Source organism: Microcebus murinus, chromosome 7 (genome assembly GCF_040939455.1).
Source record: "Microcebus murinus isolate Inina chromosome 7, M.murinus_Inina_mat1.0, whole genome shotgun sequence".
Classification (NCBI taxonomy): domain Eukaryota; kingdom Metazoa; phylum Chordata; class Mammalia; order Primates; family Cheirogaleidae; genus Microcebus; species Microcebus murinus.
The window spans coordinates 104,835,890-104,849,754 of record NC_134110.1 but is presented as its reverse complement, the minus strand read 5'-3'; the positions used below and the strand labels follow the sequence as shown (position 1 = coordinate 104,849,754).

The 13,865-nt window shown below is 37.3% G+C and overlaps 1 protein-coding gene across 3 annotated transcripts in view; it reads left to right on the top strand.

Moving 5' to 3' along the window:
* SNTG1 (syntrophin gamma 1) overlaps positions 1-13,865 on the top strand; it is an 836,056-nt gene that overhangs the window by 279,275 nt on the left and 542,916 nt on the right. Inside the window, exon 3 of one of the 3 annotated variants that reach the window (XM_076005315.1) lies at positions 13,183-13,252. The exons of the other annotated variants lie outside the window; for them this stretch is intronic. The gene's annotated coding sequence lies outside the window, so the exon portion shown is untranslated. The remainder of the gene's footprint in view (positions 1-13,182; positions 13,253-13,865) is intronic. 3 annotated transcript variants of the gene reach the window in all.

The following is a 13,865-nucleotide window of genomic DNA, read 5'->3' as shown; positions in this document are numbered from 1 at the left end:
TCTGTCTTGGTTTTAATATAAATAAAATTGACATTGTAATCAAAATTTGGAATTTTAGTGTTTTTTTTGGTTTTTTTTTTTTTTTACTTAGTCTATGGTTTATGTTACAGGTACAATGCATGTATCTTTTTAAAGGAAATATCTAAGTTTCTCCAAATGATGAAAACAAATTGATTATTAATTTGAAATAAATTGAATAACAGTATCTGTCTTCCACATGTTCTCATGATGTTTTAAGACACAGAAAAGTAATTTAATAAAATGATTTGCATTCCTCAGGAGAAAAATTCTGTAAGTCAAATTAGTACCCCCAAAAGGCTCCTCTTATTCCACATTCGCCCCTCGGGTCCACCGAATGAGCAGTTGTTATCTGCATGCTTCCTGTGGACTTTAAATTATCACACTATAAATTCAAAACTCATAATGAAGGTGTAATGAAAAGATGTAAATCAGGAAATAAAACCAATTCTAACCAAAAAGCATATGTAGAAAAGTATGAGTAGATTCTTCATAAATACCCAGAATTTACCAACAAATACATTTTATTAAAGCATTAATTTTAAAGAAGGGTGTAATCCACTTATATACTGAGATGATATTTTAATATTAATAATTTGTATGTAGATCTTTATCCATCTGAATATGGATTTAGTTGGAGTTAATTTCAATTTAGTTTGGAGTTAATATGAAGGTGATTTAGTTGGAGTTAATTTCAGGAGTTTCTTGAGCTCAGTATAAAAGTATCCTTTTGTATAATGTCCTTAGCATTTTACACTGCCGGAGTTGATGGGATTGTCCCAGGAAACTACTGTTGCATAAAGTCTTTGGACAGCATACCGGGGTTGACCATTATCCACAAAAGCTTTTGACCTAGTATCAAGAAAAAAGCACTTAAATAATGGTCAGAGGCCTGGACAGAATACCTTGATTTGCCATTTTATAGCTAGCAATGGGAAATTTAGTCATCTATGCAACAGACTAACAATTAACAAGGGCGTGGGATTCTTATGAAAGCCTCATGAAAGAATTTGTAAAAACCAACATGCACACATGTTAAAGAATGAATAATGATGATTATTAAGGATAAATTTAGAATGTTATAGAAGTCACCCTCAAGCTATCTTTTTCTTGTATTTGAACTGTGTCTACTCTCTTTACCCAAACATGGCTGTTTGAATCTATCCCTTATTTGTTTTGGATTATTTGAATCAAAATATCATCTGCTTTCTTTTTTTATTTCATTCTATATAGAAGAAAGTAAAGAGGAAGAAGAAAAGTTGCTTGGGGCCAGAGCGGGCAGGCAGATGTGAAAATGCTTGCTGCATGTACAATAACATCCAGAGAAGAGAGAGAGAGAGAGAGAGAGAGAGAGAGAGAGAGAGAGAGAGAGAGAATTTCTTAAATAAAGGGTAGTACTATGCTATCACTTGGTTTATTTTCTTGAAGAATAAAAATTGTGAAAGAGCCTAATTTAACAAACAGGATTGTTTTTTATGTATATATTTATTTTCCTTTATGATCTTCAGTTGCAAAAAGTTGAATTCACCTTATATTTAGTCTATGGTCTGCACAAGGCCATACATCTGTGTGTGTTTGAATAGGTAACACACACGAAGACATACACATTCACACATGTCCTTGTAAAAGGTATTTCTATTCACTGAATACATTTTTTTTTTTTGAGACAGAGTCTCACTTTGTTGTCCAGGCTAGAGTGAGTGCCGTGGCGTCAGCCTAGCTCACAGCAACCTCAATCTCCTGGGCTTGAGTGATCCTTCTGCCTCAGCCTCCCGAGTAGCTGGGACTGCAGGCATGCGCCACCATGCCCGGCTAATTTTTTTATATATATATCAGTTGGCCAATTAATTTCTTTCTATTTATAGTAGAGACAGGGTCTCGCTCTTGCTCAGGCTGGTTTTGAACTCCTGACCTTGAGCAATCCGCCCGCCTCGGCCTCCCAAGAGCTAGGATTACAGGCGTGAGCCACAGCGCCCGGCCACATTTTAAGATTGGATAGGTTATTGTACTCAAATTCTTTCTTACTCTGCTTTATTTTTACTCAGCATTTTATTTCATAAGACTTGTCTGTGTTAATACAGATGCCTCATCTATATCTTTTAATTTCTCCAAATTATTCCCCAGAGTTTGACCGCTGGAATGTTTCTGCCATCTTACCACCACAGGGTAACACTGGCATGAAGGTCCTTGCACAGTGTCCGTATGAAAGCATCTTTAGAGTATTTATCTGCAGTTCCACCTCCTAAGATTTGCACAGCCTTAATTCGATTTTGTGTTGCCAAATTATTCTCCAGAATGGAGAGCCAAACCCACACTACCAATAAAGATATTCTACTTGTTATTTCCTCTTATCTTTATCACTTTTACATTCCACATTTAGGTTTTCAACGCACCTGGTTTCACTTTGAACATGGTGTTATGCAGTGATACCATTTTATCTTTTTTTCCCCGATAGTAAAAAATTTCCTAATACCATCTGCTAAAGCATCCATTTTTTCCCATCGTTTTTACTGGCATATTTATTGCACTTTCAGTTGCCACTTATAAATTGGACTGTCTTAAATCTCTCTCTCGTGTTCCCTTGGTGTCCAGTGCCCTACCATATTTATTTCTATTTTGCAGCATGCCTGCACATTTGTCTTCTGTTCAGAACCAGCCCCTCATCAGATAGCAGTGTGCGGCCCACCGCACATGTAGAGAACTCTCCCGTTTGCCATGTCTCAACCAGGCAAGTCCCAGGCCAGGGCCTGACTTCCCATCTTAGAAAGAAACAGCCTGGAGAGAGCCAGCCAGGAGGAAGCGGCCTCCTGGGTCCAATCCGCCAGCACTGAGAGTGGGAGGAGGAGGAAACAAACGCACTCTGGCAGCTCCTCCTGCCAGCAGTTGTTTCTCAGGCTCTGGTTTTATCATGCCACGCTGTCAGTCTGAGCTGCTGCTCACCAGTTCTCTGGAAATGGTACAGGAAAGAGTTTTGCAAAGCAACATGGGCAAGTAACACTTGAATTAGATTTTCTCCAGCCTCGACAACAGTTGCCAGGCAGCTGCAGAGCCCAGTCTGCTCTTCAAACCTGATGACTTACCTTTGTGACAGATGGCAGACCTCAAGGAAGTATTCAAATAGAAAAGGAGGCAGCATTATAGCCAGGATTATCATCATCAGTAAAATACAGTAAAAGCAGCCATTTCTTTCTTTAAAATGTCATATTTTCCTTTAACAATTGATGCATTGTAGAACTTTATGTTCAAACAGCAATAAAAACAGCTATTAATGCTGCAATTCATGGAATAAGGAATCAAAGTGTGTTTCTATTATCATTTATGGTGACCTTGGACTTTTTTGGAGTCATGTCATGAGCAAGATCAGATCTTTTCACTGAGGATCTATGGTATGGCGGGGAAGTGAAGGGGCTTCATGGCTGAACTAGCTTAATTAAAGTTCCATTCCCACCACCTGTTCATTGTGATTCTGGACAAATTCTTTCCTCTTTTTTTGGTGAAAATGCATATGAAATGCTTACAGAGAGCGTCCGTATTATATATGCTTAGGATCTTCTCGTCTGGCAAGTCAAAACTAAAAGTAATCAGGTGCAGGTTTGGAATGCATTAAGACACTTTCTTCTATTCTGTAAAGTTTTTTTTTTTCTTTTTAGTGTTTATAAAACATCACTTTATTTAATTAGATAAAACTGTTGAAACACAACAGGTTAGGACTCAACATCTAATGTGCTCAAAGGAAGCAAGTCAATCAATGAGGACCTGAGCCAGAGATTCTATTGCGACAACCTTGAGAGACACGGGCAGGGGGCAGCCCACGCATGACCGCAGGGTCTGGGAAACCCTCACAAGGCTTCCTGCAGTCACCAGCTTCCCTTGGTGGGGCATGGTCTTCCTACGGATCTGGAATGAGGGGATGGGCCAACACCCGCTCCAGTCTCCTTTCAGTGTGCTTCCTCACATAGCAGAGGGCGCAAAGCTACAGAGCTCCCAGATGTATTCCATGTGATTTAAGTTTCATCAGTGGCTTGCATTTGTGGAAAACATTGATCTTGAAGTGAATTACACGGAGAAAGACGATTAGGGGAATCTGTATTGCTGGTGTGTGTTTTAGTGAGAGGGTTTTGGTGACTAATAAATAGAATGGTAGGCAATTAATGCAATTACTTCTTTTTACGATACCATTCCCCCAATAAATTGGTTTTTCTTTTGAGAGTCAGAATGATACAAACACTTACCTTTGTTTGCCTCCATGGGTGTATCAGAAAAGTGCACATATGGGGCATAATGAAAGCAAGTCTTTCCCTAACACCTGCTGCATGTCAGGTGCTGTACTAAGCACTTTACATACTTTTACTCATTGAATCTGCAAACATCCCTGTTAATTCAGCCCCATTAGTATCTTCACCTTACACTGAGGAAACCAAGTCATCGAAGTGAAAATAATTTGTCCAGGGTCACATTGAGGGAGTGCCTTAAGTGGGACTTTAATTCAGACAATTTAGCTTTTAAAGTGCCTTAACTTAATCACTACACTATAAATCCCTTTGATAAAATATTTGAGCCTCCTCGAGATTAAGACACCAGAAAATCCAAGGGCACAATGGCTTGGACTACAGAGGAAATAAACGATCATAGAAGCATCCTTCTGTTCCTCAAATTGCAGCATTACCATGCGAGACTCAGTCCCGAGACGGGGCTAAAACACGGGAAATGTAGTGTGAACGGAACTTCTCTGAAAAGGAATTTGGAAGAAAGAGACTTCATTCCAGGGAAGAGTTTGCAAACTGTGGGACGCAGCCCGGGATCTGAGGCGAAGGCGCCTGTTCAGGGAACAAAGAGAAGGCGCAGGTTTCATGGCAACACTCCCACCCCGGGCTCCCAATAAAGTCTGTCTATGCAAATGAAGAATTGAAACTTGTTTAGTGCTGATTGGTCAAAGGAGCTGAGTTCTGATTGGTCAATATGGCTGAGGCTTGTTTGGGTGATACAGCTGAGCTCTGATTGGTTGGCTCAGGCGAGCTCTGAAAGTCCCGAAGATAAAACGGGGTGGGGGTTCAGGGCCCAGAGCGCCGGGTGACCCCTAGTCAGCCAGCGTCCCCGAGGTTCTATTTTAAATTTAGACCCGTTTGGCCACTCGGGATCCATCTTGAAGGACTAGCTCCTTCAGGTTCGCATTTGTTCAGGGCAGTGAGAAGAAACAGTGTGTGGCGAGACGTGCAGTCTCTGTTCTCTTCAACTCTGCCGTGTTCTACCCAGGCGTTTGTCACACAGATGCCCTGTAAACACGGCCGCCCTTACTCAGTGCTTCAGTTAACTCAGAGTCAGCAGAAGCCAGCATAGTAGCAAGTATTGAAAGCACGTAGGCAAGAATACCTCAACTGATGAAAGACACCAGAAAGGAAGTTTCAGGATGAATTGAGAAAAGTAAAAAAACAAGTAGGCCTCTGAGAAAGGAAGGGAATGATCCATGCAATATTTAATACTATGCGTCAATGATATTTAAGGCAAACTAAGACTAGAAAAAGCAAAACAAACCAACAAAAACTCCAAAATATAAGAGGAATGCATTTAATATGAATAGTCTATTCTTTACAGGAACTACCACTGGGAATATGGCATGTATAAATGTTAATTTATTTCCATAAATCAGAGAAAGAGCTCATTTTGACAAGTAGCTTTCTCATTCATTATCTTTTGACTTTTTATTTTAAACCTTAGAACATTTTTAACACAATGACCTACCTTGAGGTATACTGATTATAATGCTTAAAAAAAACCCCACAAAAACCCAATATATCATCAATTCCTTCTCAAGATAAAAACTAGAAGCTTCAAACTGTTAGCATATGCCTTACAGCCATTTGCCCAAGGTCAGACAATTAATTAATAATGGAGTTCAAAGTTTTCTCATTTCTTTATCAGGCCCAGGAACTTATGTGATATTTTGTTATAATAAAGGCTGAATAATATAATAAAAGAACTGAAATTTCTCTTTTTCCTTAGAAAATTGAAAACAAATGGATTTCATTGCAAATAGAATTTAGGATGAATGCTCTAAATTTATGTTTATGAATTAGGGGGAAAAGTGAGTGCTGCTCAGGTTAGGGTTTTTCTTCTTATCTTGTACATTTTCTAATATTATAATTGTGAGTTATGGGACTGAGTTATGCTTTACTCCATCTTTGAAGGACTCTTTGGAGTATCTAAAGGGTGAGTGAGTACTAGCTATTTATCTGAGTTTATTTCCAATCATGCACATAAGAAAGGACCACTGTTCAAAATGAAACAGAAAAGTGGGCCCATGCTGGGGAAACACGCATGATGGCCCTTCATTCCTTTTGTTATAACTTTAAAATAGAGTTTAATATTTAAAACATTTTTACAGATAAATTGGAAGGATAGTACAAAGAGTTCCCACTTATTACCCATATAATTTTCTATATTAACATGTTCTATTAGTGTAGGATATTTGTTACAGCTAATGAACCAATATTAATACATCATTATTAACTATAGTGCATAGTTTATACCTAATGCTATTTTTCCATTCCAAGACCTCATTTAGGTCACCATATTATTTTTAATTATTATGGCTCTTTAGGCTCTTCTGGGCTGTGACAGTTCTGAAATTTCACTTGTTTTTGATGACCTGGATGGTTTTGAGGAGTACTGGCCAAGTATTTTATATGATACTCCTCAATTGAGATTTTAATGATGCCTTTCTCATAATTATACTTGATTCTTGTAAGGAAGGTAACAAAAGTAAGTGCCATTTGCATTGTGTCATATGGAGAGCACATAATATCATATGATTTATGACGTTAATGTTGACTTTGATCACCTTGCAAAAGTGGTTTCTGCATAGTGAGGTTACTCCGGCTTCTTTCCATGCTGCCATGTGCAGCCCACACTTGGGGAGCGGGGGTGTGCTCTGTTTTACTTAGAGTATCTTCAAAAATGATTAGAATTTTTATGCTTAGATTTGTCATTTCTCTTCTATTTACCAATTTATTCAATATTTTATAGCAGTATGGATTCATGGATATTTATTTTATACTTTGGGTTCTAATATAATAGCTATTCATTTATTTTGTTGCTGAAATGGTTCCACTCTGGACACTGGGAGCTCTTTCAAGAGGGCTCCTCTACTTCTTTCACAGTCACCATCATGGTGAATTTTTGAAATTTATTTGTTTGGGTGCACTTCCTTAGTTTCTAGCACTACAAGATACTCCAGGAACATCTTGTGTATTTTCTGTATAAACTCTAGAATCAGCCATTTCTCTAAGGATCCCTGGTTCCTTTTACTGAGTGACAGTACTAGAAATAAGTGTCATGTGTCCTCATCACTATTTGGCGTCCTTTCTCTTAGGCTCTCTCAGCCAACAGAGCAAGGAAATGTGTGTGTGCATACTAACTTGTTTTTAAACAGATATTTATGAATGTTTCTCTAGGTATCCATCTGTGTCTATACTGAGCTAAACATGAATTGACGCTAATGAGTATCACTCTAATCTGTTACTACACAGGTCATTTTAGCTTCCTCCTCATCTTTAAATTTTCACTCTGGGAAACTTGGCATCTATTTTCTGAAATATCCAATTCTAGAATGCAAGTATCGTAACATCAGGGCTGTTAACCTGTACACCATGGGAAACACCTTTATCAACTAGAGTACAGTGCTCATGCGTAGTGCTTTTTGCGGCTAATCTTACAGATTCTACTCCTTTCCAAAGTTATTTGAGTCAGCATGTCTTCTCTCCAACCCCCTTGGTGATGTTGGAGGTTTCATACATGAGTGATACAGTTAGATTCTGAATTATTTCCTGGGAGCCCCCATTCTCCTAAGCAGTTTCTTCAATTTGCATGCATTAAGGTTTACTTTGTGTTCTGTAACTCCTGTGGTTTTTTGAAAAATGGATAGGGTCATGTACCCACAATTACAGCATCACACACCACACAGAATAGTTTTAGTGTTTTAAATAATCTGTGCTTTGCTCCTCCTTCCCTCCTACCCTCCCTTCTTCCCTTGGAATTATTGATCTTCTATCATCTCTGTATCTTTGCTTTTTCAGTATGTGATATAATTGGAATCATATTATACATAGCCTTTTTAGATTGGCTTTTTTCACTCACCAATATAATGTGCTTCCTGAAGACCTTTTAGGGCTTGGTAGTCCATTTATTTTTATTACTGAATACTGTCTCATTGTGCAGTTGAACCACAGTTTTTTATCCACTCACTTATTGAAGGACATTTTGATTGCTTCCAATTTCGGGCAATGATGAATAAGCTGATAGAAACAATTAAGTGTAGCATTGTCTATGAAAATGAGTTTTAATTTAATTTGGATGAGAGAGCCAAAATAACATTTACCCTTGTTCCTCTATAGGTAAGGAGTTCCCCCACCTCCCATTGATGATGTCTTTCAAAATTTTCTTTCTTTTTTTTTCTTTTCCTTTTTTGGATATTTATCCTGCTTTATGTTCTCTGAGCATCCTGGGTCTGTAGTTTCTGTGTCATTAATTTGAGAAAGTTCTCAGCCACTATTACTTCAAATACTTCTCAATTCCCTCTCTCTTTTCTATTGCTATTCCCATTGCACGTATGTGACACCTTTGAACTCATTCCACGGTTCTTGGATTATTATCGTTATTGTTGTTATTATTATTATTTCTTCTTCTTCCTTCTTCTCCTCCTTCTCCTTTTTTCTGTTTTTTTCTTTATTCTCTCTTCTTTTTCCTTTCTTTTTGTATTTCAATTTTGGAAGTTCCTATTAACCTCACGTCATCTTTCCTTTGCCATGTCCAAGCTTCTGACAATTCCATCAAAGGCATATTTCTGTGCCAGGATTTTCAATTCTATCATTTTCCTTGATTCTTTTCTTAAAGTTTCTGTTTTTCTATTCACATTACCCTTGTGTTCCTCCACACTGTCCACATTTTCCAGATTTCTCCCAGGTAATCTGATCTCAGCTGTTTCTCTGTACTCACCTGCTTGCTCGAGTTTCAGGATGGCACTTTGTCCTGAGACCTCAGTTCTCTAATGAGTCCCATAAAAGTCATTTTGTTTCAGTGTGTTCAGTTTTTTTTCTTGTTTTAAGTATAAGAGTAACTATTTCTAAGTTCGTTGCACATCAGAGCTAAAACAAGAAGCCTGCTGTTTTTAGTAGTGGCATTCAGGCTCTTTGCTTTATGGTTTTACTTTGTGTGCAGAAAACCATGCAGTAAAAATATAAAGTGTGTCCCTCTTAATTGGGCTTTCCTACTGGTTCTTGGGTCCAGAGACAGAGGCCTATTCTAGAATTAATATAGAAGTTCATCCATTGGACTTTTCTTATCACACTACTTGGTAGATTTAAAATATATATCTATGTGTGTGTTTGTAATAAAATATTATTATATCTACATTCAAGAGTAATGTAACACTTGTAGTTTAAAAATTAAGGATTTATAAAAGGAATGTAGAATGAGTAGAAATAGCTAGGCAATGTCAACACAATTTTGTAGCAAATGTATAATTTTTCAACCTAAAAAGTTCTGTTGTTATTGTTGAGCTCTGTAAAGGGCAGCTCTACCTTCAGGACTTTTGCATTTTACAAAGTCATGAAAAATGCACAGGGTGTCCCCCTCAAAATTTAGTAGATGCATTTTGCATGCAGACACAATTTAATCTAAAGTCAACATTTTACTAATGCATTAGAATGGAGAATAGGAATGTTCAATTTCCTCAAGTTTGGGTGGTTAATAGACTAGTCATCTTACATCCCTCTACAGATATTTGTGAGATTTATTGTTTTCAAGTGAAAAGCTTTTAATTACTAATACTTTTCTATATCATATTAACTCCACTATACCTCAGTCTGTACTAGAGGTACAATATATATTTTGTTGTCCAGTGAATGTGGCATCGAAATGAACTGAAGTCAACACGGAGTTATCTGAACATGAATTATGCTCAGAGTGGCTCACCCTGATAGTATTTTTCTATCTTTTCCTTCCAATCTGTCTGTCCCTTGCCAGAGAAGACTTGTCTAGCCTAGATATTTTCCAAATAAACTGCAAATGCATTTTGTGTAAAATATTAACCTAGGAATTACATAAATATGATAATAAATTTGTTAAAAATAAATCTATTGAAAATGAATGTATTTAATCCTACATGCAAATAGAAATATTTTAATGACAACTCCATTCATTGGTAAAGAGTCCAAATAAAATTAAAAATACTGTGATTTTCTCCATTGAGTTTGTTATGCTCGAGTATTTCTTCAAATATCTCAAAAAAGTATTGCAGTAATACCAACAAATTTTAAAAACAAGATTAATTTTTTGGTACTTCAATTCTTAGTGGCAAGGTAAAAAATGAACTAGATTAGAAACTGGACCTAAGTGTGCATAGTAACTAATTAACTTTGCTCTTAGCTAAGTCATGTATCATTCTAGGTACTATTTGTAGTATGGAACACTTCTGCGATAAATATAATGCATGCATTGATATTTTATGATTACTTTTTTCAAGTGTAATATTTTAGAACCAATGTCATTTAATAATACTAAGTGGGGAAACAGAGTCATAGAAAATCAGACCAAAAATATGTAATATGATATAATCACACAAAAAATTACTGGCTCTAGAAGCTATGCATGAGGATTTTTAAAAATTATAACATGGTGATATTCAGATAAAGTTCATAACTTAGTGTAAAGAGATATGGGAATTTATTGTTTAGCACCATTAGGAGGCTATAAGTGTGTTTGACTTAATAAGGAAATGTTAGAGAATGCATTTTTACTCAATACCTTATGTGCACCCTACATAAACAAAAGGTGTTACCTGGCATTTGAAATGATTTTGGTAAGATCTTTGTCAGAAATATTATACTTCATTTCCTTCACATGATTATATTCAATTAATAATAATGGTTAGCATTGTGTACTTATTGTGCCACACATTGTGCTAATTCTTTAATGCATTGTCTCTTTTAATACTGGTAGCAACACCATGTGGTCACTGAAGTTTTATCCCATTACACTAATGAAATAACAAAACTATTAACGTCGGACCAGGGATTCCAAGACGAGTAATTTCATTCAGAGCTGTTGCATATGCATTACTACTTCCCAACTAAGACAATTCCAACAGAAATGAAACAATTATCAATAAAATAAGCTATAAGATTCCACCTCCCATTCTTTTTAAAAGAGGGATATCAAACATTGTTTAGAAGTCTTTTGTTGTTAAAAGAAATATTGCAGTTACAAATATAAAATCATTTTGTCTTAATGTAGACACTGGAGAGTGTCTGACACCCAGCTTCAAAATGTATTTCCCATTATTCTGTGTCTCCTGAATTTCTAGCATGAGAGTAGACTGCCTTGAGCAAGAGCAACAGGCTTCTCCTCTAAAGATGCTTACATTTTCTAAAGGAGAAATATATAGTAAACAAGGAAAAAATAAATAACAGGCTGTGACATGTGCCCTGCAGTAAACTCCTGAATTTCTTCAGAAATTTCAATACCAATTTTAATGAATATGAATATATTATTATACATTCTGACCGCAATGAGAACAGTGCAGAAACTTTACATCCTTCACTCAGAAGTATTGGTTTTTCTCCTATTCTCTTCATCACAGATTTATTCATACAAACTCCGCAATTCCTCGCACATTATCTCTTTTAACTTCTATTGTGCTAATAAGGAAAGCCATTCAAACGCAGCAGCTGTGTTGCCTGGGCAACGCTTTCTTTCCCTGCGTTCATCCGGTTCCAGGTAGGGGTCCGTTTTAACCATCAGTAAAGACATGAGCATTATATCCCCTAATGAATGATAGGGATTCTATCAAATTTGAGAAATGGAAATCTCTTGTAGGAGATATATCTCTCTGTAGAACAATATCAGACTTAGTGTCAAGACGCAGGATTACACAGACGCCGTAGCGCAATCACTCCATACCTACTGAGCATGCCTCAGGCAGCCGTTCTCTGGGCACACAAGTAATATGCGATACGGATAGAAAGATACAGAACCCATGCTTTCTAAGAATTCGTAAACAAGGAGAAGAATCTATAATACTTCCCCATGAGAAACATGCTAAGTATTTTGTTTATCTATTACAACAGGCCACAGTGGTATGAGATAGTTAATTCACATTTCTAGCATGCAGCCTGTTCACCAAAGTTACGTCTATATATACTCTGTGGGGGAACCCTCAAATGCGCAACGTGCTGTTGCATGGGGCAGATCAGACACAGTTTGTCCACGAGGCAGCACGGCTGGCAGGGACTCAACGGTGCCATTGGCCTCCTTCGAGCAGCTGTGTTGTAGGAGCAGGCTGACCAAACTGAATAGAAGTTCTGGCTGGAATGTTCTCAGAACTGTTCCGTCAGAGATTAGGGGATGCAGCCACAAAGCAATCTGGGCCTGTGTCCATAATGGCCAACGGCCTTTCAACAACGCCTCTCCCGACAGCCTCCATTTGTAAGCAACTCTTCTTCTGCCTCTCAATTGCTTATGTTTTACTTCCTGTACTGATTCTGTGGGCCCTGCCATGCATTTTCGTATGTCTTTGCAGTATGCATATATATCACCATCCTTATCCAAGTGTAGACAACTACACATCTTCACATGTCCAGTCATTCCCAACAAGCTCGTTTGTGCACAGTGGCCATTCAGTAGACATTTCTAGAAGGAAATCACCATGTGTATGAGGGTGACAACATCCTAACACCTGAATGGAGATTTCTCAGTGAAGTAATCTGTGTCTGCATTTCTTTCAAATAGGACTGTCTTACCAAATTATACTCTTGTGATTAATTATTGAGTAATAAAAGCAAACTCAAAAGGAATGGAAGTAGCACTCATACAAATACATAACTTATGTATAGGCGACAGCATACCTCATACCAGTTTTGGGGAGGGAAATGTTTTCTGGCATATGCATAAATTTCTATGAGTTGATCTGAAAATAATCTAAAGTATTTTGTCATCAAACTTTTGAATGAATGAAATATATACTTTACTTTCAATTAGAGTTTCAGAAAAATCAAAATCCTATTTTGTCTCCATTTTTATGTGGACTAGTAAAAAAGCTAGAAAACCAATTTGGACTGGATGGTAGTATAGATTGGAAATAGAAGGATACATGTGTTTTGTATTTTCTAGGTCCTAGGAAAATTGGGGTCAAGAAAATATCATCTGTGCACAATCTACTGTTTCCTGTTTTCTGCTCCAGGTAATTTCCTTGGTGTTATTTGGGCAATAAAATTGGCCTGACCTGATTTCTTACCATATCTTTGGGTAACAGTTTGATTTGGGCTCTGGCAAAGTCTTTTCATTTGTTCACCCTAGTCTTTGACACTTAAACATTGCAACACAATTCACAATTGCAAAGATATGGATCAACTTAAGTGCCCACTAACACATGAGTGGGTAAAGAAAATGTGATATATATATTCCATGGAGAACCACTGGGCCATAAGAAAGAAAGAAACAATGTCTTTTGTAGCAACATGGATGAAACTGTAGGCCATTATCGTAAGTGAAGTATCTGAGGAATGGAAAAGCAAATACTGCATGTTCTCACTCACAAGCAGGAGCTACACTCTGTGTATACAGGGCATACACAGTGCTATCACAGACTTGGGAGACTCAGAAGGGGGAGGGAGGGAAAGGGGATCAAAAATTAGCCATGGGGTACAACATGCACTATTGGGGTGACGGGTAAACTGAAAGCCCTGACTTCACCACTACACATGTAATAAGAAAACCACTGTACCCTCTAAATGTATGGGACGTTTTTTAAAAATTAAAGAGACTGGCAAATAGATAATAGCAAAGTAAACAGC